At 40.4% G+C, this 27,640-nt stretch overlaps 1 pseudogene; it reads left to right on the top strand.

The window, feature by feature from the left end:
* The first annotated feature begins 100 nt into the window (after nt 1–100).
* Nucleotides 101–26,501, top strand: LOC125117984 (small ubiquitin-related modifier 2-like; annotated as a pseudogene).
* Nucleotides 26,502–27,640: the final 1,139 nt, after the last annotated feature.

The following is a 27,640-nucleotide window of genomic DNA, read 5'->3' as shown; positions in this document are numbered from 1 at the left end:
CAACCTGGAGTCGGTGACAGAGACATCAGTGGTTTAATGGGCAGGGGGACTTACATGTCTGAAGCAAGGTCCCGGAGCAAGACCCCCTTGTGTGCGGAACATGATGGACAGGACAAAGCAACGCTCCTCGCTTCTGGGGGAAGGGGAGATGGCCAGTTACAGGGAAAATGAAGTCAGGTTGGCTCATTAGTTACCAGGGAAACCAGCGAGGGGCACGCCCCTCACCACCCCTTTGATAAAAACACTCACCAGCTGGGGCCCAGGGTGAGGACACAGGAAGGTTACACACACAGGCTATAGGTGAATTAGGCACTGGTCAAGCAGGGGATGAACAGAGAGCAAGACTACAGCCATCTTGAGTGGCCTGAGCACAGACAGTCTCTGCAGGAGTCAGGAAATTCATTGAAAACAAGAATGCCAGAAGAGTCTTCTGCATACCTCTGACATCTTTAATTCCAAAGTATTTTATTTTCTAGCACTTTTGTGATTTGGCTGCCACATAATGTTTCAGTCACCTTGCCTGACTCTTTGCAATCCAGCAACACAGTAAATGTCATAATGTTTTCCTCTCCCAGATTTTTATTCAAGCTGTGTCTCCTGCCTAAACACGCTTTTTATCTCTCTTCACCTAGGTAACTGGTATTTAGTCTTTATAACTCAGCTCAGGTGCCATATCATCGGGAAAGTGTTTCTGACCCCTCCAGCTGCGTTAAGTTGATCCATTGGCTTTTACAGCACTGGATTCTTTGGTCATGGAGTATTATACTGAAATCATTGATTTTGTGTTTTTAAAGCTCTCCACCCCTGAACTTGCTCTTAGCGCCTTTTCTTCCTCAATGCCTGTCGATATTGTACCTGCAATTCAATAGGTTTTGAAATGTGGTATGATTCACCCATAAAGCAGGTGCGGGAGGGCTTAACCAGCACTTACATAAGACCTGTTCAAAAAGCACTTAACCAGCACTTGAGAACTAAATTTCAGAGAAGGATAAGGTGGAATTTCACTATAACGACCAGCAGCAAAATCAGCCCTCTGTAGTCACAGGGATCCGTCATGGCTCCCTGTCTGAACAGGCCAAGATCTGAAGCAGGAGTCTGCAGTTCTCCCTGTGACTGGTTGGCAAAAGATTTCCATCCCTGCCTGCTACTGCCATCTCCAGGGGACTAGTTGATTTTCATCCAGCTGCAGGCCTCCAGCTGCTGGGAGAAAGTCACAGCTCTGAATGAAAATCCCCTTCATCAGTGGTCTGAAAGATAGCTCATTCTTCCCTTTTCTCTTTCAGGTCTCTGAGACAGGTGTTGCAGACCCTACGTTTTCCAGCCAGGTAGAGACCAGAAGACTATTTTACACTGTTTCCTCATCTACATCAAATAATTTCTGAATGTATAGTGTTACATGGTGGGTTGATGTAGAAAATTGGAATGCTCATGCCTTAAAATATTCAAAAACCCTCCATAGAGAAAACGTTTGCAATCATAGCCATGCTCCCCTCTGACAGAAAGGAAAATAAAAGTTTTATTTAAATTGGTTATGCCCGTTGCGCAGCAGAAACAAATCCGACTAGAAACCATGAGGTTGCAGGTTCGATCCTTGGCCTTACTCAGCGGGTTAAGGATCCGGCGTTGCCGTGAGCTGTGGTGTAGGTCTCAGACGCGGCTCAGATCTCGAGTTGCTGTGGCTCTGGCATAGGCCAGTGGCTACAGCTCTGATTCGACCCCTAGACTGGGAACCTCCATATGCCACGGGAGCAGCTCCAGAAAAGGCAAAAAGACCAAAATCAAAAATAAATAAATAAAATAAAATGAATTTTCCTCCAACATTGCTAATCATCAGGGAAGTGCAAATCAAAACCACAATGAGATATTACCTCTCATTTCTCAGAATGGCTATTATCAAAAAGAACACAAAAAAATGCTGGCAAGGATGTGGAGAAAAGGGAACCCTCACATACTGTTGATGAGAATGTAAGTTGGTGCAACCACGCTGGGAAAAACAATACAGAGGTTTCTCAAAAAACTAAAAATAGGAGTTCCTGTCGTGGCGCAGTGGTTAACGAGTCCGACTAGGAACCATGAGTTTGCGGGCTCAGTCCCTGGCCTTGCTCAGTGGGTTAATGATCCGGCGTTGCCGTGAGCTGTGGTGTAGGTCGCAGACGCGGCTCGGATCCCGCGTTGCCGTGGCTCTGGCATAGGCCAGTGGCTACAGCTCCGATCCGACCCCTAGCCTGGGATCCTCCATATGCCGCAAGAGTGGCTCTAGAAAAGGCAAAAAGACAAAAAAAAACACCTAAAAATAGAACTACCATGTGACCCAGCAATTCCTCCCCTGGGCACATATCTGAAAATAACAAAAACACTAATTCAAAAAGATACATGCACCCCGATGTTCATAGCAGCATTATTTACAATAGCCAAGGTGTGGAAGCAGCCTAAGTCTTCATCAATAGATGAATGGATAAAGAAGACTACATATATATATACACACACACAATATACATACATACATGCATACATACATATATATACACACATACACAATGGAATAGTACTCAGCCATAAAAAAGAATGAAGTATTGCCTTTTGCAACAACATGGAGGGTATAATGCTTAGTGAAATAAGTCACAGAATGACAAATACTGTATGATATCACTTATATGTGGAATCTAAAATACAACAAACTAGTAAATATAACAAAAAAGAAACAGACTTGCAAACCAGTGGTTACCAGCAAAGAGAGGAAAGGAGAAAGGGGCAAAACAGGGATAGAGAACTAAGAGGTACAAACTACTATATATAAAATGAGCTACAGGGATATATTGCACAACTCAGGGATTATAATCAATGTTTTCTAGTAACCATAAATGGAGTACAACTTTTAAAATTGTGAAACACTATATTGTATACCTGTAACATATAATATTGTACATCAACTACAGTTCAATTAAAAAAAAGTAAAATGAATTTGCCGCCTCCAGAATTTTCTTCAGTACATCACTATTTTTCTAAAAGAGTCATCATAAAGTTTTGTTTTGTTTCATTTTTTAACAGACCAAATTATACTTGCTTAATGATAGGAAAACACAATTTGGTAAAATATAAATCCAATTGGCTAGAAAAACCTTTTCTATTGTCTGTAAGGTACTGTCTCAGAAGAAGTCAGATTATCAAGGGAAAAAATTGGGATACTCATTAGAACAGGATTTCTCAGCACCCAAACTATTGATATTTGGGGTGGGATCTTGGGGGGGGGGGGAACTATTCCATGCATTGTAGCATGTTTAGCAACCTCCCTGGCCTCTAGCCTCCCTCCAGTTGTCAGTGGCACCCATCCACCCCCTGTCATCAGCAACCAAAGTATCCCAGAGCTCTCCTGTGGCCACAACCAGTTAAGGATCCAGCTTTGTCACAGCTCACAGCAACACTGGATCCTTAACCCATTGAGCAAGGCCAGGGGTGGAATCTGCGTCCTCATGCGTGCTAGTCAGATTCGTTTCCACTGAGCCATGACGGGAACTCCTCTTGCCTTTTCTCAGGAGCATGTTCTACTTTTTTCTCTGGTTTGCTGAGCAACCCCATATGCTTCTAATAAAGTCTTTTTTTTTTTTTTTACCTGTAAGTGTGTAAGAGTCAGTTGCTTGACTTCCAAAGGAAAAAAACCTTACAGAAACATTATTCAGGAGACTTCGAATTTGTTAAGAACCCAAACTGTAAATTGTCTTTCCCATCAACTGAAAAGAGGCTGGGTAACTCCTCTTTTGAGAACAGGCAGAACATAGGAGGCTGATCAGAGAAGAGGCAGAGCTGGTAGCAAAGGAGGCCGTAGACTGCAGAGCCATGAAAAGAAAATGAAGCTGCAGTCCGACAATCAATCAGAGGCAATTTGAGAAGCAGACAATTTTCCTTAGCAATTACTGTCTCGAAGACTATGCATCTAGACTGAACTGTGAGCAGTGATTCAACCATCCCAGGATCCACGAGTGTGGACCCAAAAATAAGGGAGAAATGACACAGGAGGAGAAGTGAGGACCTCATTGACATAATTAATCTTTGTATTGCCTTATGTTCGACTTTCAGTAGCTAGTTTGATCCAGTGAACACTAGTGACCATTGCAGTCAAGATATTGTTGACAGAGTTGATAAATCAGACAAGGGTGACTTCCAACAATATGCTACCTTAATAGGTCTCATTTCTTTTGTAGTTACCTTATAAAAGTAGGACGTGAATAAAACTTATTTTGGATTCCCTAGACTTCTGCAAGCCTATGCATCACTGCAATCTAAAAATGTTTCATTGGATTGCATTTTCTCTCTTCAGCACCTATTACATGTACAGCTAAAAATTCACTGCCTCCGATCACTGAATGTTAAGATAAAAACTTTCAGATCATCAGCAGCTTCACTGACCTGATTTTAACAGGTCTTAAAGTCACTTTCAGTTGACAAAACTTTTTTAATTACAAAAAGCTACATTTTTCCCAATAAATGAAATGTCAAATGTTTTGAGATTGCCTGAGGCAGACTTTTTAAAGTGTTGTGGGTTTTATTTTTTTTTTAACTCTCAATTCGTGACTGATTCAGGGACATTAAAGTCCTTATGTATACTGTCATCACCCCCTCATCTTTTTCAACAATTTTGTCCTAGAGTCAGCCTAAAGAAGGCAAGTTTTACTGTCACTCTTTAAGAATGTCACTAAGAAGTCATTCTCTTTTTCTGAGATAGCTAACTCCATGATTAGTCGTTTTATGGGGAAAAAAATCTCCAGCTTAGTCTTTTGATTGAATGCCATGCGTTTCTAAAGACATTAAGAGAACAAGAGCAAATCAAGAATGCATTTAGATTTCAGTATTTTTATTACAAAATATATTGCAGTGGGTCTGGACTCAACAGTCATCAGCCTTTTTTTGTTTGTTTACATCCTTAGTATTTGTTTATCTTACAACTGGAAGTTTGTATCTTTTAACCACCTTCATCCAATCCTTCCATTCTTCACCCTCTGCCTCACTTAACCACAAATCTGATCTTTGTCTATATGTTTGGTTGTTATTTGGTTTGGGGAGTTGGTTTTTTTTAAAAAAATTCTACATGTGAGATCACAGGTTCATCTTTCTCTGGCTGAGTTATCTCTGAATTTCATTTTGTATAACGTTCCCAAGGTCCATCCACGGCATTGCAAAGAGCAGAATTTCCTCTTTTTTTTGGTGCCTGAATAGCATTCCAATTCCATTGAGTGTGTGTGTGTGTGTGTGTGTGTGTGTGTGTGTGTGTGTGTGTGATATTTTCTTCATCCTTGACCTGCTGCAGCACACAGAAGAGTGAAAAGTGAGTGTAGGATTTCCTGTTGTGGCTCAGTGGGTTATGAATCCAACTCATACCCATGAGGATGTGGGTTCAATACCTGGCCTTGCTCAGTGGTTTAAGGATCCAGCGTTACCACGAGCTTCGGTATGGGTCAAAGACGCAACACAGATCTGGCACTGCTGTGGCTGTGGTGAAGGCCAGCAGCTGCAGCTCAGATTCAACCCCTAGCCTGGAAACTTCCATATGCCGTGGTATGGCCCTAAAAAGAAAAAAAAATAAAACAAAACAAACAAAAGTGGGTGTAGAGCTGAGAGACAATAGACATCATCTGGCATAGGAAGAGTAGGTTTAGCCTATAAGTTTTCCATTGCTGTGTATGTATCAAATTATCACAGATGTAGTACCTTAAAACAACCTACATTTAAAACCCATAGTCTCCATGGGTCAAGAGAGCAGACATGGTATAAACGGCTCCTCTGGTCAGGGTCTCACCAGTCTCACCAGACTGATCAAGTTGTTGGCTAGGTCCTTGTTTAAGGTCACATGGTTCTGGGCAGAATTCAATGCCCTGTGGTTGCAGGACTGAGGTTCCTGCTTTCTAGCTGGCTGTTGGCCAAGGGCTGCTCTCACTTCTGAGAGGTTGTCCACAGTTTCTTGCCATGTGGCCCTCTCATAATATAGCAGCTTGCCTTTTCAAGGCAGCAGGACAGTCTCTTTATCTAGTCTTCTGATACTAGAGTTTTATATAATGTGATATAATCAAGGGAGTGACTATCTCCTCATATTTGCATAATATTATTGGCTAGCGGCAAGTCAGAAGTTTCACCCACACTCAAATGGAAGGGATTTTTCAACAGTGTGACTCACTGGAGGGTCACCTTAGGGTGTGTCCTCCACAGCTAGGATATACAGATGCTGGCACCAGCACTGCATAACGTTGGTGCTGGATTCTTTTTTTTTTTTTTTTTTTTTCTACAGCTGTATCTGCAGCATATGGAAGTTCCCAGGCTAGGGGTCAAATCAGAGGTGTAGCAGGGGAGTTCCCATCGTGGCACAGTGGTTAACAAATCCGACTAGGAACCATGAGGCTGTGGGTTCAATCCCTGCCCTTGCTCAATGGGTTAAGGATCCGGCGTTGCCATGAGCTGTGGTGTAGGTCGCAGACTCGGCTCGGATACAGCATTGTTGTGGCTCTAGCGTAGGCCTGTGGCTACAGCTCCGATTCAACCCCTAGCCTGGAAACCTCCATATGCCGCGGGAGCAGCCCTAGAAAAAGGCAAAAAGACAAAACAAAACAAAAAAAAAAGAGGTGTAGCAAGCCTAAGCCACAGCCACAGCAATACTGGATCCAAGCTGCATCTGCAACATAACCTGCAACTTGGGAAAATGCCGGATCTTTAACCCACTGAGTGAGGCCAGGAATTGAATCTGCATCCTCACATAGACTATGTCAGGTCCTTAACTCACTGCACCACAATGAGAACTCCTGGTGCTGGATTCTTATGACCATCATGTCTATGGATAATTCCTTAACTTTCTGAATCTTGATATCACTCTTGCAAGATTTAAAGAGTGTGGAATTCATTAGCTGAACCCCTCTCATATGCTCCCTCATCATTTCTTTAGATAATAACAGGAGGGAGTATTTCCCCCCTTTATTTTCTATAGTAGTTCCTCCAATGCTAAACAAAATAGAGGATCTCTCCCAGAGAGAAAAGTGTCTTCTTGGATGCCCATTTTTTATATATCTTCATCTATTCAGGTCTTCTTCTAGAACATACTGTAAAGCGTGGTACTTGTATTCATAAGACTTGCATGTTTTTGTTAGTTTTTTATTAGTCGAGAATCTCAGATACTGGAGTTCCTGCTGTGGCTCAGTGGGTTAAGCATCAGGAGTTGCCTCTGCAGCAGCTCAGGTTGCTTGGGAGGCACAGTTTTGATCCCTGGCCTGGGAAATTTCCCATGCCGCAGGTGTGGCCAAAAAATAAATTAAATAAATAAAATGAAATAAATAATTAAACTTTCAAATAACCTATAAAATGTAACTTTCTCCCTTTCTGCTTAACTATATCCAATTTGGCTATTGAGCCTCTAAGGCAGTTAGCAGTATAAAACTGGCTCTTGGAGTTTCCGCTGTGGCACAGTGGCTTAAGAAACTGACTACAGTGGCTCAGGGTCACTGCAGAGGTGTGGGTTCACTCCCCAGCCCAGCACAGTAGCTTAAGGATCCTGAGTTGCTAAAGCCAGAGCATAGGTCGCAGTTGCAGCTCAGAGTCAATCCCTGGCCTGGGAACTGCCATATGCTCCAGCTACAGCCACTAAAAAACAAACAAAAGAAAAACAAGCAAAAAAAAAAAAAACCATTCTTGCCAATTTGAATGAACTCAGCCATTTTCGGCTTGAAACTCAGACTCTTTTGAGTAGCTTAGTATACCCAAGGCCTTCTCCTCAGAAATAAGTTAGGGTCTTTCTGAGCAACTTATTACAAATCGGACTTTAATATGAAGAGGGTTCTAAATACAGAAGTCCAATCTTTTACCAAAATTCATCAAAATTTAGCTTTCTAATCTGATCTTTGTCAATGAGTTCTAGCATTCATTGCTTAAGTCCATAATCCCATCGTGGCCTATGGTCACCAAGACACAATTCTGACTCCTCTTCCTCCTACCCCCAGGCACCCTCAGGCCTACTGGTACTCTCTCAAACTCTCAGAGGTTTAAAAACACTCAGCTTGGGAGTTCCCGTCATGGCTCTGTGGTTAGCGAACCCAACTAGCATCCATGAGGACAAGAGTTCAATCCCTGGCCTTGCTCAGCAGGTTAAGGATCCGGCATTGCCGTGAGCTGTGGTGTAGATTGCAGATGAGACTCGGATCCCAGGCTGCTATGGCTCTGGCGTAGACTGGTGGCTACAGCTCTGATTGGACCCCTAGCCTGGGAACCTCCATATGCCATGGATGCAGCCCTAAAAAGACAAAAAGACCAAATAAATAAATAAAGACCTAAATGTGAAAGGTACAACTAAAACAACAACAACAACAGCACTCAGCTGCATTCCCCACAGCAGGGTGACAAGCACGAGGCTGACATCAGGGACATTTGCTGGGGGTCCTCTTTTAGTGTTGTTGCCTCTGCTCTGGAGCCTTGACAAATGCAAAGCTTCTCCTAGAGGCTTGCAATCTCCTGGCTATGTCTGAGATGTGTGTCACACTTCCTTCCCCCCTCAAACTCCCCCAAAACACATCAATGGCTTGCATCACTCCCTACCGCCCTCCCGCCCCAGATCCATTCCTGAGACGTGGGGCCAGTCCCCAGTACTCTCTTAGGGACACTTGCTGATCTCTAAATCTGTCATTTCCCCTCCAAGTTGCACTCTGTCTGCACCCTAATAGAATCAGTACCTGGTCTGGGGCAGGAACTGCTCTTAAATCATCATGCATTCTTACCTACCTTGTTGGTTTTTCTTTCCTTTTTTTTTTTTTCAGGAAAGTTCCTGGGCCAGGGATCAAATCTGAACCACAGCTGTGATCTATGGCATAGCTGTGGCAATGCCAGGTCCTGAACCCACTGTGCCACAGTGGGAACTTCTTACCTTTTTGTTTCTGGATAAACCTCTTGCTCTACTTCACTTAGGATGCTATAAAAAGAGTGAGATGGGAAAAAAAAAAGTTCGTTGAAAACTCTAAGGCTCTTTAAAAATAAAAGGTTATATTTCAACTAATGTCTTCATAACAGATAGTATCTTCTTAATTTGAACTTACTATTCTCCAAACTTTTAGAAAAAAAGGAAAAACGAAGCGGTTCACAATTAATGATTTTAAAATCTGAATTTATACAGTTGTTTGAACATGATGTTCTTTAACAAAATACCTTCTTTCTCTGGGGCATGATTCCCTTCTGCAGAAATTTGCATTAGCTATAATAGCAGCTGATTTTTCTTCTAGGCATCAAAATGAGTTTTAGGCTTCATTTTTCTTCTTGTGTCACACATAATTAGTTATAAGACAACTTCCTAAAAAACTTTGACCACACTATTAACATATTTGGGTCACAGCCCCAACAGTCCATGGTTTTTGAATTAAAATGAAGGGGGAAATGTGGGGCATTGAACTTGAAATCATAAATAAGGTGGCCGGTAAATATCAAATGGACTCTATGAGTTGGGGAAGCTACTCCTAATCCTTTCTCACTCTTGATGATGTATCAGGCTATTCCTAGGGTATTTGGACACACATTGCTTGATATTTTATGCCTCTTCCTTCTACTTTGAATAGTTTTACCCTCATATAATCTGATTTTTAAAAATCAACTTCAGCCACTGCTGTGGCTCAGCAGTCAATGAACACTACTAGTATCCATGAGGACGCGAGTTCAATCTCTGGCCTCACTCAGTGGGTTAAGGATCTGGCGTTGCCTTGAGTTATGGCACAGGTCGCAGACGCGGCTCGGATCCCGCGTTGCTGTGGCTGTGGTGTAGGCTGGCAGCTGTAGCTCCAATTCGACCACTAGCCTGGGAACTTCCATGTGCTGCAGGTGTGGCCCTAAAAAGACAAAAAAATAAATTCATTAATTAAATAAAAATCAAATGCAGCCTTAAAGAAAAATAAAGTATTACCATAAAGAAAGTGCAGGGAAAAGAGAAGGGCTAATTGTATCTCCCTGCTACACTTTGATGATGATACCCTATAATAATTTTTGGTTCCATTGGAGGTTGAAGACGCTGAGGAATTTATTCAGCTTCTCCCATTACTCCTTGCCTGAGAATTTTCCCTAGAGCCATCACATAGCTTTTGTAGTGCTAGAGAAAGACCTTGGCAGAAAAAAAAAAAAGTAGAGCAAACAGTCCAAACACTAAGAAACTAACAGACAAAAAAAGGGAGTTCCCTGGTGGTTCAGTGGGTTAGGGATCCAGTGTTGTCACTGTAGCAGCTTGGGTCACTGCTATGGTACAAGTTTGATCCCTGGCCCAGGAACTTCTATGTGCCATGGGTGTGGCCAAAAGAAAGAGTAGAGATATACAGACACTTTTCAGTTGGAAGCTACAGCTTACTGGCAGTGGCCATAGCTTCAAGTGACTCAGGTAAGCAAAGAGGATATTGGGCAGAATATCAATGGCATTTATTATATTAGATACCCTCTCTCCCCTAATTGCTCCTGGAACTGTTCCAAGGTCTCCAAACAAACCTCTGATCATTTTCAAATTTAATTTCTCCAAACATATTTCTCAGAAACTCAGGAGAGCCACAGTGAACCCCTACTTCCATGAATTTTCCCAAGTAGGCATCATACCTGAACAACAGGAAAAGTGTTTTTTATTCTATTTTTATATGCAAGTTGTACAGGAGGAAATGTGGCTTTAAAAACTCAACGTTGAGGATTTCCCTGGTGACTCAGTGGGTTAAGGATCCAGCATTGTCACTACTGTGGCTCTGATTACAGCTGTGGCACATGTTTGATCCCTGGCCCAAGAATGTCCACATGCCATGGGTGCAGCCAGAAAGAAAGAAAGAAGGAAAGAAAGAACAAACAACTCAAAGGCTGAGATTTCCACTCTTAGCCATGATGGAATAACTGTACTCAACATAGTCTCTCACTGTAAACAACAGTATAACTGGTCAAAATATACAGGATAATAATTTTTGGATGTTGGACAACAGGCAGTACAGGATCATAAGAACATAAGGAAAAACAAACAAATAAAGTAAATCACATAATCACTTCAGTTTTCTGCCTAGAAGCCATTTCCAGACTGTGAGGCAGAATTCCAAGTATAGCAGAGAGGTATGGATGAATCCAAGAGACAAAGTGTTCAGGAAGACTTAAAGGGCTGGAAATTGTGGAACCAACTTAGAGGACCAGGGAAGAGGGAGATGTGCAGAGAAATAGCTCCAAAAACAAATTGAGGGGTACCATTGAATCTGTGCTGAATACTAGGATACACACTCATTGAGTGAAAATACTTGATGTAAGGGCAAAAGAGAAATTAGAGCTACAACCTGAATAATTCCCAGAAATCACACAGGACTTTGAGATATTTAAATTCTGGGCATTTAGGAGTTCCTATCGTGGCTTAGCGGTAATGAACCAGTCTAGTATCCATGAAGATAAGGGGCTGATCCCTGGCCTCCCTCAGTGGGTTAAGGATCTGGCATTGCCATGAGCTGCAGTGTAAGTCACAGACACGGCTTGAATGTGGCATTGCTGCAGCTGTGGTGTAGGCTGGCATCTGTAACTCCAATTTGACCCCTAGCCTGGGAACCTCCATATGCCACAGGTAAGGCCCTAAAAAGCAAAATAAATAAATAAATAAATAAATAAATAAATAAATAAATAAATAAATAAATAAAAATAAATAAATTCTGGGCAGCTAGAGAAATTTCATGTTGAACATCCAGACTTTCAATGAAAAACTCAGAGAATTACATTTCAATTAGAGAGGCTAAACTAGCCCTTGAGTAAAGGCTATTCTAAATCCACCCTAATATAGCTAAATACAAGTTTCAGTGGGATTAAGCTAATCTATAAGTAATTTAAATGCCTGCTAGTAAAATACTCAAATTCTTTAAAGAAAAACAAGACCTAGCACCCCAAAATGTAAAATCACAGTGCTCAGCAACCAATCAAAAATCATTAGACAAAGAAAGAGGAAGATATGATTCATAACCAGCAGAAAAAAATCAGTCACCAGAAACAGAAATGACAAAAGTGGGAGTTCCCTGGTGGTCTAGTAGTTAGGATTTAGTGCTTTCACCACTGCAGCCAGGATTCAATCCCTGGTCTGGGAACTGAGAGATTTCACATCAAGCTGCTGCACAACATAGCCAAAAAAAAAAAAAGAGAGAGAGAGAGAGAGAAAGAAATGACAGAGATGACTTTAGTGGGTAAATACTCTAAAAGAGCTGTTACTACTATGTTCAAGTATTTAAAGGAAAACATGAGCATAGTGAGAAGAGAAATGAAAAATATAATAAATATCCAAACAGAATTTTGAGATGAAAAGTACACTCTCTGAAATGAGACATTATAGCAACTGAAAAGAAATGGGACAAGTTGAATCCATGTAACAAAGGGACTAGTTCATTGGAAGATAGTGCTGAAGGCTTCACAAAGAATGCAACACAGATGTCTGGTCACTTGTGATGGAGCATAATGTGAGAAAAAAGAATGTGTACATGTATGTGTGACTGGAAGAAAATTGACAGAACACTGTGCAGCAGAAAATTGACAGAACACTGTAAATCAGCTATAATGGGAACAATAAAAATCATTATAAGTTTAAAAAAAAAACACAAAAAATGCAACACAGAAAGATAAAATATATCAGAGAAAATATATAAAGAGTCCTACAATTCAACAAGAAAAAATGCAAACAACCCAACAAAAAAATGAGCAAGGGATCTGAATAGACATTTCCCCAAATAAGATGTACAAATGGCCATTAAGTACATGAAAAGCTGGTAAACATCATTAGTCATTAGGAAAATGTAAATCAAAACTGCAATGAAATACCATTTCACCGGATTAGGATGATTATTATCTCTCTCACACACACAAACACACACACAAACTGAAAATAAGTGCTGTTGAGAATGTGAAGAAATCGAAATTGCAAACCTTGTACATTATGGGTGAAATGTACAATGTTACAACCACTGTAGAAAACACTTTGATGGTTCCTCAAAAAGTTAAACATAGAATTACCATATGATGCAATAATTCCATTTCTCAATATATACCCAAAAGGATTAAAAGCAGGGACTTAGATATTTGTTTCTGCTTATGCATTATTCACAATAGCCAAAGAGTATATGAACCAAATGTGTATGAACAAATAATGGATAAACAAAGTACAGTGTATACGTACAGCAAATGTTATTCAGCCTTAAAAAGGAAGGAAATTCTGATATGTGCTACAACATGGGTGAACCTTGAAAACATTATGCTAGGTGAAATAAGCCACATGCAAAAAAACAAATATTGTATAATTCCACTTATATTGGATATCTAGGATAGGCAAGTTCACAGAGAAAAAAGAAGACTAGAAGTTACCAGGGGTTATGGAGAGGAAGTAATGGAGAGTTATTATTTAATGGATATAGAGTTTCTGTCTAGGATGATGAAAAATTCTGGAGATGGATGGTGGTGATGGTTGCCCAGCATTGTGAGCACAATGCCACTGAATTATACACTTAAAAGTAGTTAAAATGGAGTTCCCTGGTGGCCTAGTAGCTAAGGACTCAGAATTGTCACTGCTGTGGCTCAGGTTGGGTCTCTGGCCTGGGAACGTCTGCATGCCATGGGCATGGCCAAAAATACACAAGTAAATAAAAACTAAAATAAAATTATTGTGGAAAAAAAGGCGTTTCTGCTGTGATGCAGCAGATTAAGAATCTGCCTGTAACAGGTCAGGAAGCTAAAGAGGTGCAGGTTCAATCCCTGGCCCGGGAACTTCCATATGCCATGGGTATGACCATAAAAAGAAAAATAAATAAAAGTAGTTAAAATGGTAAGTAAATTTTTTGTTACGTACATTTTCCTACAATAGGGTGTCAGCAAGAAGATGAGAGACATAGAAAATAGATTGTGAAGTTACATAATATGTCTGATAGACTTAGAGAAGAAGAGAGGAGAAAGGGGAAAATAGCAAAAAGGGCAATATGTGAGGAAGTAACATCTGAGAATTTTCCTGTATTTAAAGAATTGAGTCCTCACTTTTCTTTTTTTTTTTTTTTGCAGTGACAACATTGGATCCTTAATCTACTGCACCACAAGAGAACTCCAAGTTCTCACTTTTTAAAAAAGGGTACACTGAGTACCAGGCAGAATAAAGATAAATCACCAACCAGATACATGCATATCTCATTGTACTTTGCTTTGCTTTACTGCACTTTGCATTTGTGTTTTTACTAATTAAAGGTATGTAGCAACTTTGCATTGAGCACAACTATTGGTGCCTTGTTTCTAAGAGCATTTGCTCCTACCACTTCTGTGTCACATTTTGGTAATTCTTGCAATATTTCAAACTTTTTCATTATTATATTTGTTATGGTGATCTATGATCAGTGATCTTTGCTGTTACTACTGCAAAGAGATTACGTTGCTGAAGGCTCGGGTGACAGCATTTTTGTCAATAAAAAAAAATTTTTTTGGCTGCCCCACAGCATACGGAGTTCCTGGGCCAGGAATCAGATCCAAGCCGCAGTTGTGACCCAAGCCACAGCTGCAGAAACACTGGATCGTTAACCCACTGTATCGGGCTAGGGATCAAACCCATGTTCCAGTGCTCCCAAGATGCTGACAATCCCATTTATCTTATCTGAGGCTAAGAACCTTAAAAGGAGAAATCAACAATAACACAATCATAGCGGGGGACTTTAAAACCCCACTTACAGCAATAGACAGATCATCCAGACACAAAGTCAATAAGGAAACACAGGCCCTGAATGAAGCATTAGACCAGATGGACTTAATAGGTATTTATAGGACATTCCATCCAAAAGCAACAGAATACACATTCTTCTCAAGTGCACATGAACATTCTTGAAGACTGATCACAACCTGGGCTTCAAATCAAGCCTCGGTAACTTTAACAAAATTGAAATCATATCAAGCATCTTTTCCGACCACAACGCTACACAACTAGAAATCAACAACAAGAAAAAAACTGCGAAAACCACAAACACGTGGAGACTCAACAACATGCTACTAAACAACCAAGGGATCACTGAAGAAATCAAAGAGGAAGTTTAAAAATACATACAAGCAAAGGACAATGAAGACACAACACTCCAAAACCTATGGGATGCAGCAAAAGCCATTCTGAGAGGAAAGTTTATAGCAACACAAGCCCACCTCAGGAAACAAGAAAAAGCTCAAATAAACAAGCTAACTTGACTTCTAAAGCAGCTCGAGAGAGAAGAACAGACAAGACCTAAAGTTAATAGAAGGAAAGAAATCATAAAGATCAGAGCAGAAATCAATGAAATAGAAAGGAAGAAAACCACAGAAAAGATCAATGAAACGAAAAGCTGGTTCTTTGAAAAGATCAACAAAATTGATAAACCCTTAGCCGGACTTATCAAGAAAAAAAGAGGACTGAAATCAATAAAATCGGAAATGAAAAAGGAGAAGTAACAACGGACATCACAGAAATACAAAGGATCATAAGAGACTACTGTATGCAACTAGATGCCCATAAAACGGAAAACCTAGAAGAAATGGACAAATTCTTAGAAAAGTACAATCTCCCAAGACTAAACCAAGATGAAATAGAAAAGATGAACAGACCAATCACAAGAAGTGAAATTGAAACTGTGATTAAAAAACCTCCAACAAACAAAAGTCCAGGACCAGATGGCTTCACAGGCAAATTCTATCTAACATTTAGAGAAGAGCTAACCCGTATCCTTCTGAAACTCTTTCAAAAAACTGCAGAGGATGGGATACTCCCAAACTCATTCGATGAGACCACCATCACCCTGATACCAAAACCAGACAAAGATACCACAACAAAAGAAAACTACAGGCCAAATTCACTGATGAACAGTGATGTAAAAATCCTCAACATTACACTAGCAAACTACATCCAACAATACATTAAAAGGATTGTACATCATGATCAAGTGGGATTTATCCCAGGCATGCAAGGGTTCTTCAATACCTGCAAGTCCATCAGTATGATACACCGCATTAACAAACTGAAGAATAAAAACCATATGATCCTCTCAATAGACACAGAAAAAGCCTTTGACAAAATCCAACACCCATTTCTGAGAAAAACCCTTCAGAAAGTGGGCATAGCGGGAACCTACCTCAACACAATCAAGGCCATATATGACAAACCCACAGCAAACATCATTCTCAATGGTGAAAAGCTGAAAGAATTCCCACTGAGATCAGGAACAAGGCAAGGATGTCCGCTCTCACCCACACTACTCTTCAACATAGTTCTGGAAGTCCTAGCCACAGCAATCAGAGAAGTAATAGAAATAAAAGGAATTCAAACTGGAAAGGAAGAAGTAAAACTATCACGACTTGCAGATGACATGATACTACACCCAGAGAGTCCTAAACACTCTACCAGAAAACCATTAGAGCTCATCCATGAATTCAGAAAAGTCACAGGATACAAAATGAATACAAAGAAATTGACGACATTTCTATATAGTAACAATGAAAGAGCAGAAAGAGAAATTAGGGAAGCAATCCCGTTTAGCATCACATCCAAGAGAATAAAATACCTAGAAGTAAATCTATCTAAATCTACAGAGACAAAAGACCTGTACTCTGAAAACTGTAAGACACTGATGAAAGAAATCAAAGATGACACAAATAGATAGAAAGACATACCATGCTCGTGGATTGGAAGAGTCAATATTAGCAAAATGACTATACTATCCAAGGCAATCTACAGATTCAATGCAATCCCTATCAAATTACCAAGGACAGTTTTCACAAAACTCGAACAAAATACTTTCAAGTTTGTTTGGAAGCACTAAAGACCCAGAATAGCCAAAGACATCCTGAAAAAGAAAAATGGAGCTGGAGGAATCTGGCACCCTGACTTCAGACTATACTACAAAGCAACAGTCATCAAAACCATATGGTACTGGCACAAAGACAGACATATACATCAGTGGAACAGGAAAGAAAGCCCAGAATTCAACCCACGCACCTATAGCCAACTCATCTATGACAAAGGAGGCAAGAATATACAATGGAGAAAGGACAGCCTGTTCAATAAGTGGTGCTGGGAAAACTGGACAGCCACATGGAAAAGAAGCAAATTAGAACACTCCCTAACACCATACCCAAAAATAAACTCCAAATGGATTAAAGACCTAGATATAAGACCAGATACTATAAAACTCTTAGAGGAAAATATAGGCCAAACATTCTCTGACATAAACGACAGCAACATCTTCTCAGATCCACCTCTTAGAGTATCGACAGTAAAAACAAAAATAAACAAATGGGACCTAATCAAACTTAAAAGTTTCTGCACAGTGAAGGAAACCCTAAACAAAACGAAAAGACAACCCACAGAAGGGGAGAAAATCTTTGCCAGCGAATCGACTGACAAGGGATTCATCTCCAAAATTTATAAACACCTTCTGTATCTTAATCTCAAAAAAACAAACAACCCCATCAAAAAATAGGCAGAAAATATAAACAGACAGTTCTCCAAAGAAGACATACAACTGACCAAAAAACACATGAAAAGATGGTCAACATCACTTATTATTAGAGAAATGCAAATAAAAACCACTAGGAGGTACCACCTTACACCAGCCAGAATGGCTATCCTCCAAAAGTCTACAAACAGTAAGTGCTGGAGAGGGTGTCTAGAAAAAGGAACCCTAGTACACTGTTGGTAGGAATATAAATTGGTGCAACCACTGTGGAAAACAGTATGGAGAGTCCTCGGAAAACTAAAAATAGAACTATCATTTGATCCAGCAATCCCACTCCTGGGCATCTATCCAGAGAAAACCATGACTCGCAAAGACACATGTACTCTGATGTTCATTGCAGCACTATTTGCAATAGCCAAGACATGGAAACAACCTAAATGTCCATCGACAGAGGAGTGGATCAAGAAGATGTGGTACATATACACAATGGAATATTTCTCAGCCATTAAAATGAAAGAAATACCAGCATTTTTAGCAACATGGATGGACCCAGAAATTATCATGCTAAGGGAAGTCAGCCATACAATGAGACACCAACATCAAACGCTTTCACTGACATGTGGAATCTGAAAAAAGGACAGACGGAACTTCTTTGCAGAACAGATGCTGACTCACAGACATTGAAAAACTTACGTCTCCAGAGGAGACAGTTTGGGGGGTGGGGGGATGTGCTTGGGTTATGGGATAGAAATCCTGTGAAATTGGATTGTTATGATCATTATACAATTTGCATATGTGATAAATTCATTTGAGTAATAAAAAAATAATACAAAAAATAATCTTGTAGAGGCTGAAAAAAAATTTTTAAAAAATAGTAGTGCAGGTTACTTTCCACATCAACTTGGTTAAATGAAATCATAGGGCAAAAATTTACCTCAAATGTGTGTAGATATATGAAGTTCTCCTATAAAGAGGAAGTAGATATTTTGAATAATTATGTCATCTACCACAGATATGAAAACAATATTGAAAAGATGACAATTTTTCCAAAATAGACCAGTTAACTTGATGCAATTCTTAAAAAAATTCTAACATGTTTATTGCTGCTGTTGGAGGTGGGGGGATTTATGTTTGTATAAATACTCAGCTTTGGTTTCTCTCATCTGCTGTGATTTTTGCAGAAACTGAAAAACTGATTCTAAAGTTCTTATCATGGTACACAGAACCAACAATTGCCAAAAGCCATTTTAAAGAAGACAATCAAGGAAAGGAGATTTTCTTTATGAAATACCCCTCCTCATTATAAAACTATATAAACCATGAGATTGGGACAATGGGACAGAAATAGACTCAGCAATTTTACTTCTAGGAATATAGTGTAAAGATATTATTACATAGATGGTTACAAAGAGATGCTAAAGAATTTCTATCTGTGATTTGAATTACACTACCTGTAACAACATAAAATTGGAAATAATCCATATTGCGTAAATAGTTTAATGAATGAATAATTTGTGGTACATCAAAAAGGAGAAGGCTAGGCGTTCCCTCTGTGGCTGAGCGGGTTAAGGATCCAGCATTGTCTTTGCAGGAGCTCAGGTCACTGCTGAGGCGTAGGTTCAATCCCTGGTCCAGTGCAGTGGGTTAATGATCCAGCATTGCTGCAGCAGTGGTGTAGGTCACAGCTGTGGCTGGGATTTGATCCCTGGCCTGGGAATTCCATATGCCTAGGTGCAGTCAAAAAAGAAAAAGCTAGAATGCTATTAAGTATTTAAGTGACCCAGATGGAGTTCCCATCGTGGCTCAGTGGTAAACGAATCTGACTAGGAACCACGAGGTTGCAGGTTTGATCCCTGGCCTTGCTCAGTGGGTTGGGGATCCAGCGTTGCCGTGAGCTGTGGTGTAGGCTGCAGACTTGGCTCAGATCCCGAGTTGCTGTGGCTCTGGCGTAGGCCGCCGGCTACAGCTCCGATTTGACCCCTAGCCTGGGAACCTCCATATGCCGTGGGTGCAGCCCTAGAAAAGACAAAGAGAAAAAAAAGAAAAAAAAAAGACCCAGAGCTGCTTTTATCAATATGTATAAATGTCAAAAACATACTATAAATATAAAAAAGGAAGTTGCAGGATCCACACTTAATAGTAACATTTATATAAAGTTTTTTAAATGCAAGAACTAAGACATATTACATTTATTAATACCTATATTAGTTATGTTTATACATGTATGGAGTTGTAATATTTATATTATGTATAATATATAATTCTGGAAGATATAACATTTTGGCAAATTCAGGATAGTGGTTAACTTGAGGAGGGAGAGACAGAGATGTGCTGGTGGGGTCAATACAGACAGCTTCATTTGCCTCTGATATTTCATTACTTAGAATGTATCTGAAGCAAATATGGCAAAATGTTAACATTTGATAAAGCCAAGTGTTAGGTTCACAAGTATTGTTATTTTAGTTTCCATAACTTTGTATGTTTACAATATTTAAGAATAAAATATTTCTAGCACCTAGCAAATAGTCATTTAATGTTCTCTGCTGTATGTATACGTCCAGACATCTACTATGCATATACATACAAATATACAAGTTTGTGGGGCTTTTTTTCTTTTTTAGGCCACTCATGCGGCATATGGAAATTCCCAGGCTAGGGGTCGAATTGGAGCTTCAGCTGCCAGCAAACATCACAGCCACACAGCCATGGCAACACAAATCTGAGCTGCCTCTGTGACCTACTCTGCAGCTTGCAGCAGCACTGGATCCTTAATTCTGACGGAAGCCAGGAATCAAACCTGCATCCTCACAGAAACATCAGTTCCTTAACCTGCTGAGCCACAACGGGAATTCCTAAGTTTGTGTTTTAAACAATATTGAGGAGTTCCTGTGGTGGCTCAGTGGAAAGGAATCTGACTAGTATCCATGAGGACACAGGTTCAAACCCTGGCACTGCTCGGTGGGTTAAGGGTCCTGCATTACTGTGAGCTGTGGTGTAAGTCGCAGATGCAGCTCTGATCTGGCATTGCTGTGGTTGTGGTGTAAGCCAGTGACTACAGCTCCGACTCAACCCCTAGCCTGGGAAGCTCCGTACGCTGCAGGTGCGGCCCTAAAAAGACAAAAAAAAACTAAAAAATAAACAACATTGAGCTCATTGACTCTATAGTACTTTGTTACATCGAATTTTCAGTCTGAGTATCATAGACAGCTTTTATGTTAATGCATTATATATTTTAAATAAATGCTTTAATTGCTTATAATATTTCATTATATATTTGTATCATAATTTTAAACCAGTCTTATACAGTCATATATTTGTTTCCAATATTTCAACTGTCATAATCAAAACTACAGTAAATCTTGTTTAATAAATTTCTGTTCAATTATGTGATTACACTTATAAAAATTCAAGATGCTTAGATAAAATAAATGTACTTTTTTAAGCTTCAATACATATTGCCTAAGTTGTCCTCCAGAAAAATCTATTTCAATTTAAACTTTATGTATGCCTGAGGTTGTGTTTTTCTCTGTTTAGTATTTACCAATTTTAACAATCTTTATTATTCAAAGATCCATTTTGGAAACCTTAACTTCTCAACTGACAGACGGCAGCCAGGGCTGTTTTCCACAAACTCATTGTCCTAAGAGAGCTATGTTTGCTTAAATGTAAAATTTCTCAACAAACTAATTATAAATTGCATTTTGTGAGTGGTTAAGAAATGTGACATATCTTAGGAAAATATTGACTATACCCTTGAGGCCAGTGCTATATATTTTACTACAGGTATTTTGAGCTCTGTAGAAAGTACACACGGAGTTGTCACTGCTGTGGCTCTGGCTAGGGCTGGCATGGGTTCGATCCCTAGCCTGGGAACTTCCGCTCACCATGGGCATGGACAAAAAAAAAAAAAGTGTACAGTGACTCGTCCTAAAGTCTAATTAGTCTAATTGGAGAGGGAGATTAAAAGGTTGAGACAAGTAATCCGGAGCAGAAGTTTCTTTATTCCACTGGTAATTTCCTGCTGTTACTTGAAATTGCCTTGAGTGCTTGAGTGCCACTTCCCCTTTCATTTCTAACAACAGACCAGTGAAAATTAAAATTGTGTTCTAGGTTTTGGTAAATGTGGGCCTCACCCTTCCAGTTTCTGGTTTGACAAGTACTGTTGGGATGCAACAAAACAAAACAAAACTTTAACCATGTCAACATAGTGCCATACGAAATAAGATACAGAAGAGGTGGCCTTGGAGGATCATATTAAAGTTAACCCTTATTACTAATTTCTTATTGCCTAAGAGATTGCTTAAGTAAAATAATTTTAAAATACTGTAAGCACAAAAATTACATAAATATGTCCTTTAACTCACACTGTAGAAATTTTTTTTCTCCTTTTTTGGCCACACTGAAACATATGGAAGTTCCCAGGCCAGGGATCAAATCCGAGCTGCCAGAGAGACAACACTGAATCCTTAATTTGCTATGTCACAGCAGGAACTCCAATCATATTTTTTTTAATTGACATGAACTTACAGTGATATTGATAGACAATTAATTAGTTGTTATCTAATTATCATGAGAAATACTTCTTAAGATCAATTATTCTAAAACATCATTTCAGGCAGGTGATCCTGTATCACTATTAGGCTTACCTACATATGACAGCAACTCAAAAAACATTGCTTAAACCCAATTGAAGTTAATGTCTCTCTTACATACTAAAATATAGGGCTTATCTCTCACACTCTGAAGTACGTATGACTTATCTTGGCCTCCAGCTTACTAGCCATTTTATTCCTCATCTTTCCCAATCAGCATAATGTCACCAATGTGATGGGTCAATTTGGTATTCTGTGGGACTGCCCATATCTGTTAGGAGTGTCATATTACAGAAGACAGGCAAGTTAACAAAACCTTGTGGCATATCTGTAAATACATATGTTTGCCTATTTCAGCCAAATTAGGGCTCTTTCTTTCTTTCTTTCTTTTTCTTTCATTTGTCTTTTTGTCTTTATAGGGCCGCTCCCGTGGCACATGGAGGTTCCCAGGCTAGGGGTCTAACAGGAGCTGTAGCCGTCTGCCTACGCCAGAGACACAGCAACACCAGATCCAAGCTGTGTCTTCAACCTACACCACAGCTCACAGCAATGCTGGATCCTTAACCCACCGAGCGAGGCCAGGGATGGAACCCACAATCTCATGGTTCCTAATCAGATTCGTTTCCACTGCAACATGACGGGAACTCCTAGGGCTGTTTCTGATCCTCTTTACTGACTGGGATAGAAAAAAACATATTTGTCAAATCAATCGCTGCGTATCATGTACCTGACAACATATTAATCTGCTCTAACACAGATATCAGGTCTGGCATGGCTCTGTGGATGGGCCTATCATGCAGTGGATGGTCTATGATCATGCCTCAGGATCCATCCACTTTCTGCAGGGGCCAGACTAGCAAATTAAAGGATTCATGACATCCTTTTAGATCCTCAATAGCAATAATCTACACCATCGCCTAGGATACAATATTGCTTTTGAGTTACTACTTTGACTCCTGGGGATGAAGGTGAGGAAGTAAAGAGTAGAAGAAGGATTGTATTTCATCCACTTGGTCTTCCCCATTATAATAATTCTTAGCCTACACATAGGCCCAGCATCAATGTGGAGGTTAAATCAATCGCCAGGTATACCTATCACAATTATATAGTCAAAGATTAGGAAAATCGGGAGTTCCCGTCATGGATCAGTGGTTAACAAATCCCACTAGAAACCATGAGGTTTCGGGTTCAAGCCCTGGCCTTGCTCAGGGGGTTAAGGATCCGGTGTTGCCGTGAGCTGTGGTGCAGGTTGCAGACGTGGCTCAGATCCTGCATTGCTGTGGCTGTGGTGTAGGCCGGCGACTATGGCTCCTATTGGACCCCCGGCCTGGGAACCTCCATATGCTACAGGTGCAGCCCTAAAAAAAAAGGACCAAAAAAAAAAAAAAAAAGGAAAATGGTTACCAAGTGGATCCACTAAAAAAGTAGAGATAGGAGTTCCCTGATGGCTCAGTGGGTTAAGGATCCAGCATTGTCACTGCTGTGGTGAGGGTCACAGCTATGGCTCAAGCTTGATCCCAGGTCCAGGAACTTCTGCATGCCACAGGCAGTACAAAAAAAAAAAATTTAAAAGTGGAGACATAGTAAGCTAGACTTTGCCCCCCCCCCCCCCCCCCCCCCCCCGCCACATACCTCTAGTCTAATAACAGGCTGTGATGATGCCCTGAGTTCCTGCATATCAGTATCATCTAAGAGCCTTTGTCCAATCATCTACAAATGTCTGCATATTTCCCCTTCCCAACCATAGGGAAGCTAACCTAATTTTTCTTCTGTCCTTCTAGGTTCTTGCCTGGACCACACCGTAATAAGAGACAGATAAACAGGAGAAACACAAGCAAAAGTTTAATAACATGTATACCTCCTGTACATACGGGAGCTACCCAGGAAGAATGAATAACTCCCCTAGATGGCCCAAGCCACCACCTTAAATACCATCTTCTGCTAAAGACAAAGGTTGTTGGCAGTGGGGGAGCCACTTATGCAAAGTGACCAGGAAAAGCACAGTAAACAAGGGTAACATGGTTACGTAGATGTAAGTTGTTGCCTTTTCCATTGATAAGAGTTCCCAGAGATTTAGTCATCCTGCTGTTCCTGGAACAGAGAAACTATAAATGAAGATTTCCCTTGTAAATGTCTGTTACCAAAGGATAACTTCTTTTGCTTTCACAGATGCCTCCCCATCCCACCCATGTTTCTTAAAAACAATCAGCTCAAGATAATCCTTATGCTAAAGAGGCATATTTTGGGGATTGGAGATTCTGCTCCCCTTGAAGACCAAAGAGAACAAGATCAAGGAAGTTATACTGAGCATTTGTTGTATAGGTAAAGCACAGTTATTTCCCTTACACAGAGCAAAGGGAAGTCCTGGAGCAAAGTCAGGTAACTTGTACTGAGCAGACAAATGCTGATTGGTTAACTCAGATCTTCCTTTTCTAGAGCCATACTAATAGAAACTTCATCAAGTTTAGGTTTGCTGACATGGGCTTAGCATGAGCGACTCCATCTTGGGCCAAATCTGGTTTCTCTAACACTGGGAGGCCAAAATCTTTTAGGTGCATCCCCCACACATCCTCATCCCATGTGTCAGATTTCCAGGTAGCCCAAAAGAGGACTCTGACCTTGGCATAATAAATTGTCCCAGTTGAGCATTCAATCATTTTTGAAGGTCTATGAATATATCTATTAAATCTTGAGTTTTGTCTTCAGCTTTTTTGGCTTTTCCACTGCAGGAGATAAGGGCTTCTTTGTAAACTACCAAAGAGGCCTTCTGGTCTTCTCACCCATTTTTCAATTGTTTACAAACTGTCCTCAGTTTTTCATTATCTCTCTGTAGGGTGTCACTGAAACTTATTAGCAATCATAAAATTCCACAATTCCATTATTCTTATATGTACTGCCAATTCCCCCATCACCCTCCATGCATCCACCCCACCTACACACACACACCTCACCGCCGTCACATCACTCCCACTCAACATACCCAGACTTTTCAAATCCTCGTACCAGGTTGAACATTCCCCTCCCATCAGAACCTTCTCCCAAATCACCACCAGTGTAAGTTTTAACAATCAGACCACAAGATTAGGCCAGGCATTGTCCATATCCTACATAGTACCCAGGATGGCATCCTCATTGCCAAACAGGTGGTAAGTGACCAGTCACCAATTCCCAACCTGTCTGCTGCTTTCTCAAACCACTTCTGGTAACAACTGTATCAGTTCAGGTCCCCTGGGAAGCAAGTAGTGCTTAAAAGTTCATTGGGATTATTTGACACTTGGAGGAAATGAAAAAAGAGGAAGCAAAAGCAAAAGAGCAAGCCTTTAAACTGCGATGCAGATTAGACCCCTATGAAAAAAATGGAGGAGAAAGGAGAAGCAGACAGAGAGTGCCTCAGGCTGTGATGCAGATCTGACAAAGTCTCCGCCAACCCAGTAGGGACCTCAGAACAAAGACTGCCTGTTAGTGAATACCTATGTTGGGCAGAAATGGCTAGGACTTTATGGTCACAGGATGCTCAGTCACAAGAGCAGGGCCACACAATTATGTTCTGAGGCTCCTTCTGAAGACATTGAATTTGGAGGCTGTCAGCTGACTGAGCTGTATGCAAATGATGAACAAGTTCTCTCTTAAATGAAGATACAAGTGGCACATCTTGTTTTCCATAGCAGTGGAAAACAACAGATGTCTACTTCGTTTTCATCAGTAATAAGAATATCTTCTAGGCTAAACGAGTAAATTATAGAGACTTCTATAGTCGTGGTTTTTTAAACAAAACTGCTCTGCCTACAACCTCCACAGAAAGAAAAGTAGAAAAAAAGTATATAATCAATATTATTAAGCACCTATTTTTAGATGCTAAACAAGGTGCCCAGTAGCAATTTTCCTTAACATTTACACCAATCATTGCCCATGGCTATACTCATCCCCAAGGGTGGACCATCCCACACTACTGACAAAACTGAACAGAACAAATGCTACCACCTTCCCTGGCTCAGGTTCAGATTCACTCTAGTCACCTTTCTCCCCCGACTGTGTTTTTCTGAATTTATGTGTGGCTTCTCCCACTCCTGGTTCTGCTTAAGTGCTCACTGGGTGCGGACGTGGTACCTTTTCGGTGAAGGAGCAGCTGAGGTGACTCTGGCACACACCCTTGGCAATGGAAAAGCCCAAGAAAGGAGTCAACACTGAGAAGAACGGTCATATTAATTTGAAGATGACGAGGCTGGGTGCTTCTGTGGCACAGTCTAAGAGGCACCTTTTAGTGCACTAATGAAAGCCTTTTGTGAACCACAGGATTTGTCAATTAGGCAGATCAGATTCTGATTTGATGGGCAGCCAATCAACGGAGCTGACACACCTGCACAGTTGGAAATGGAGGATGAAGATACAATTGATGTGTTCCAGAAGCAGACAGGAGGTGTCTACTAAAAAGGGAACCTGCTACTTTACTCCAGAATTCTGTTCCTCCAGACCAAGAAGACAGTCTTAATTAGAAAACCACAATTTGGTTCCACCACATCTGACAGGTACAGTATAGTTTTCTCTGTTTTTTCATTTTCCCCTTCCCCATTCCTTTATTATACTAAAGCGACTGGTGTATGTGCACAAGAACACTGAATTTTTTTACCTGAATGGCCAAGGGTCTATTTCGATCAACATGAAATGCAGATGGGATGGGGAAAAAATACTGGTTCTGTGAAAATACCCCCTTTCTCCATTAGTGGCAGGCTCATTCAATTTTATCTTTATAATCTAGCAAGTTATTTTACTCTCACTGTTTAAAAAAAAGCAACATAAAGGAGTTTCCTGGTGGCTCAGTGGGTTAAAGATTCAACATTGTCACTGCTGTGGCTTGAGTCCCTGCTGTGATGTGGATTCAATCCCTGGCTGGGGAACTTACTATATATGCCATGGGTGCAGCCAACCACCCCTCCCCAACAACAAAACAAACAAACAAAAAGTGGAAAAAAATGAACAACATAAACATCCTGGCATATTTGTTCTATTGGAGAATTTCAGTGTTTTTCATTTATCATTGTAAAACCAAGGACAAATTTATAACTTTTTTGTACATAGCTATTACATGTAGGGCGATCTGTCTTTAAGTAGGGATCAATTTAAAAGAAATGAATCCTAGATAATTTTCCCTTCAAGTCAAGCATCTCGTTTAAATAAACTTCTTGTTTAAAATGAAAAAACAAATTGTGTGTGACTTTGGCTGATACAGGTTCTGACTTCATCTCTGGGTTTCTTCTCTTTCTGGCTACACCTTAAATTTGCTGCTCATTTTCAGTTGGTTTTCCTTCTTGGCTCCCATCCCTCAGATACAGTGATCCAGACCTTGGTCCATTTCCCGACCCATACCCTGGTACCCTCAGGTCTCTGCTCCCAGTCATGAGAGTAAAACCCCATCTTCAGTCTACACAGGGGTTATCTCTGCTTGGTCTCCTTCAGTGAGGGAGCAAGAAAAGATAAAATAGCCAGGCAAGATAGATATTGTTACTCCAATTTACAGATGAAGAAACTGAGGCCCAGAGAATTTAGGTAATTGCCAAAATCTGCTATATTGCACAGTCAGGTGTCCCAGCTGTTGCTAAGAGACATTATTTAAAACTT

The sequence above is a fragment of the Phacochoerus africanus genome, chromosome X (genome assembly GCF_016906955.1).
Source record: "Phacochoerus africanus isolate WHEZ1 chromosome X, ROS_Pafr_v1, whole genome shotgun sequence".
NCBI lineage: Eukaryota > Metazoa > Chordata > Mammalia > Artiodactyla > Suidae > Phacochoerus > Phacochoerus africanus.
Note: the sequence above shows the minus strand (reverse complement) of the source record. Positions and strands in the feature narration are given on the sequence as shown.